This window comes from Chinchilla lanigera, unplaced genomic scaffold (assembly GCF_000276665.1).
Source record: "Chinchilla lanigera isolate Chin_1 unplaced genomic scaffold, ChiLan1.0 scaffold00048, whole genome shotgun sequence".
In the NCBI taxonomy this organism is placed as follows: domain Eukaryota; kingdom Metazoa; phylum Chordata; class Mammalia; order Rodentia; family Chinchillidae; genus Chinchilla; species Chinchilla lanigera.
This window is the reverse complement of record NW_004955449.1, coordinates 5,168,030-5,171,883: the sequence shown is the minus strand read 5'-3', so window position 1 is coordinate 5,171,883 and position 3,854 is coordinate 5,168,030. Positions and strand designations below refer to the sequence as shown.

Here is a 3,854-nt window from a genome sequence, read left to right as displayed (position 1 = left end):
AATAATAAAGTAAGCACCACTAAATGGATCTCCACAGTGATCAGCAATGGCTACTAATAAGAGAGAGGGACCACATAAAGGGAGGGTCAGAGAAGGGGGACCACGGAGGGGGAGGTGGGAGGTGAGGAGGGAGGGGAAGTTTTTTGTTTTGTTTTGTTTTGTTTTTGAGACAGGGTCTCCCTGTGAGGTTCAGCCTGGCCTCGAACTCATGGCAATGCATCTGTCTCAACCTCCCATGTGCTGGGATTACAGGTATGTACCACCATACCCAGTGGTTTGTGAGTTTTTTTTAATACTCTTCCATAAATAAAACATAGAAACCAATAACAAGGCAGAGGGAAATCTGTAAGAACACCTCATTGCAAAACTCCTTCCATGTGTTAGAGTCATCTGAAGTGTTCATGACTTACATATATATACCATTCCAGAAACGTGAACTATAAAATCTGATCCCTCTCCTTAAGGAATCCTTATTTCACAATTACTTGTACTAAAAACATTACATAAACTGCTATTCAGATACGAAGCTCACTTCCTTCGCTGCCTTCTGCTTGATTACAGCTGCTTGCCTGTTCGTCTCCTGCCAGTTGTGTCCGGAAGGTCCTTTGGCAGGGCTGGCAGCAGTTGGACTAGCGGCTTTAGATTTGGCTGTGGGTTGCACACATGGAAAAAATCCAAACCGTCTATTTCGGCTGCCTTTTATTTTCCCCCAAGTAGCCTTTCCTTCAGCCCCACTGCATTTGCAATAAAGAGCACTCCTTTTTATTGCTTGTAAATAAGGGATAAAGACACAGACCGCTGGCCGGCGGCACAAGCCTCTGGTGCTCTCTTACACTTGATTAAGGTAAATAGTCCTCCATGAGGTGCAGGCACCAGACTTGGAAGCAGAGACGCCTGCGCCCCGGCTCTGCCATGCAATCTTGAGCAAGCCTATCTATGCTCTTTATTCATAAGAAAGCATAATAATGCCTGCCCTATTGTTACTAAGGGACATAACTAGAATTCATTTATGTTCTGGAAGTTATAAAATGCAATAAAATATGATTTATCATGTTTATTAAAATATTTTCATTTGCCTCAGAAAAGGACCTGGCATTTGCTTCCCAAAGTAGTGAGAATCCTTGATGCATAAACTTGCAGTGTCCCAATACACTACCGTCTCTAAAACTGCCACTCTCAACCCTTTGCATAATTTCCAAAGTGAAGGGAAACTCAAATTGGAGACACCACCACCTTTCAAAAGAGAATATTTAGGATGCAAATTATTTCAGGTTCTGCTGTCGCCAGAGCCGGGCATGGTGGTGCACACCTGTAATCCCGACACTCAGAAAGCTGAGACAGGAGGTGCAAGTTTGAGGCCAGCCTGGACTATACTGCAGGACCCTGTCTCAAAAAACCAAAAATTAAAAAAAAAAAAAAAAAAAAGTAAAAACGTTTTCAGCAAGAGTCATAAAATATACGTCTTGACTAAAAGAAAAATTTAAATTAAATCAAAATTAAAGAGTCCCAAAATTTAGAAATTAAAATTAAATCGAAAATTATGGAACAATGGAGGAAGCACCCCATGAATATAAACTAAACCTTACATCTTAAATCAGTAAGCTGCAATAGCTTTAATCAAAGTTTCTACAGTACATAAAGTCTGTTCACCAGTAACTGGAATAACTTTTTGAAGTTTGAAATATAAATTTAAGAGCAAAAAAGGAAGTATCTACATACAATACACAGTAAACTTATGCAATGCAATGTTATCCTAAAAGGAATGCCAGAAAAAATATAAACTGGATAAGAACGCAAATGGTAGACCTTTAAGGTAAACTGGCTGTTTCCAAGATTAAACACAGAATTAGACAGACTATAAGATTGACATAATAGCTAATTCTGATTTTCTTGTATCCTACATTTTACATAAACCTCAAGAAAGGCAGATTACTCCTACTTTTTAGTACACAATGCAAAATACGGCTCTACTTCCAGATTTTGGTTGTGTTAATTTTTTTCAGAACTAAGGACTGAAACCAGGACCTTCACACTGAGCTACATCCTCTGCACCCCTGACTCCCTTTTGAAACAGCATCTCACTGGGCTCAAAATTGCAATTCTTCTGCCTCAGCCTCGCATAGTTGCTAGCTTTATAGGCATGGGTCACTGCATTTAACAGGAAAGCCATTTTAAAAATATAACATTTTCCAAAGTAGTCTGGAAAATGTTGAGTCCACCAGAACAGAAAAACTAATGAGAGGGGTTGGGGGTTTAGCTCAGCGGCAAAAGTGCCTGCCTAGCAAGCGCAAGGTCGTGAGTTCGGTTCCCAGTACCGGAGAAAAACCAAAAAAAAGAAAAAGAAAAACTAATGAGAAATCTTACCTAAAAAATTGCCACAGCAGTGTAATAAAACTTAAAAACTGATCAAACTGGATTTTGTACTCCATATATCTTTGGGGAGTCTACGCTAATGTTAAAAGTTTCTTACTTCATACAAACAGCAAATAAATATATGAAAATAAGTTCAACATCACTGGTCACCAAAGAGATACAAATTAAAACAACACGGAGATTCCATCTCACTCCAGAAAGAATGGCTATCATCAAGAAATCAACTACTAACAAATGCTAGAGGGGCTGTGAGGAAAAAGGAACCCTTCTCCACTGTGGGAGGGAGTGTAGATTGGTGCAAGCATCCTGGAAATCATGGTAGACATTCCTCAAACAATGAGGACTAGAAATTGGTGTGGCGGTGCACACCTGTAATCCCAGCACTCGGGAGGCTGAGGCGGGAGGATCGTTGCCTGTTCGAGGCCAGCCTGTGCTACAAAGTGAGCTCAAGGCCAGCCTGAACTGCATAGCGAGACCCTGTCTCAAAAAGACCATTTAAAAAAAAAAACTAGGTCTAAAGGTCACATTCAACCGGCTATTCTCGTTCTTGATAGCTTCCCAAAAGAATTAAAAGCATCATACCACAGTGATATATGTGCTCCCATGTTTATAATGGTTCAGTTTGTAGTAGTTAAATCTTAGAAACAACCCAAGTGCCCATCAACTGGTGAGTTAAAGAAGGATAAGCTTGAGACATTTCTAGCTAAATGGATGCATCCTGAGACCATACTCTTAAGTGAAATAAATCAGATACACATGTGTAAATATCGCATTGTCTCTGATGTGAGAAACCAAAAGTGTAAATAAGAACCCAAATCAGAACAACTGATCTGAAAACAATAATATGCAGTATAAGAACCATGGTTGAACTCCTACCATCTTGTATGGTGAAGCTCTGTATCATTTCCAATTTTTTATTATTATTATTTTTACTTGTTACTGTCTTTGTTTGATCAACCTTACATTCTTATGTCTGGTGGACTGAGCAACTTTGTTGAAGATAACAGTATGTAATGTTAATTCCTATCATTTTGTTTTGAGGTCATGTATCATTTTTGTTGGTTTTGTGTTGTTTTGATTTTGTCTTCATCGTTGTTGTTTTGTTAGTTTATCTTTAAAATAAAAAAAAATAAGAACCAAAATATATAATAGAAATTGTGAAATAGGAAGAAGTTGGAAAGGGGAACTAGGGCAGGGAAGGAGGAAAGAAAGGAAGAGAAAAGAAAAAATGAGAAAAGAAGGATAAAATGGAAACAAAGCTTTGTAAATAAGGAGGGAAAGAGGGGTTGAAGAGAGGGGCATGGGGCAAAAAAAAGGAACCAAGATATATCATGTACAGGTACAAATTCCCTATGATGAATATGATCATTGGCCAGGAGTGGTGGTGCACGCCTGTAATCCCAGCACTCAGGAGGCTGAGGCAGGAGGATCATTGCAAGTTCGAGACCAGCCTGGGCTACAAAGTGAGCTCAAGGCCAGCC

The 3,854-nt window shown here is 39.3% G+C and overlaps 1 protein-coding gene across 1 annotated transcript in view; it reads right to left on the bottom strand.

Moving 5' to 3' along the window:
- The window catches only part of Lrp2 (low density lipoprotein receptor-related protein 2), a 159,778-nt gene that overhangs the window by 143,003 nt on the left and 12,921 nt on the right, over positions 1 to 3,854 (bottom strand). The gene's annotated exons all lie outside the window — the stretch shown is intronic.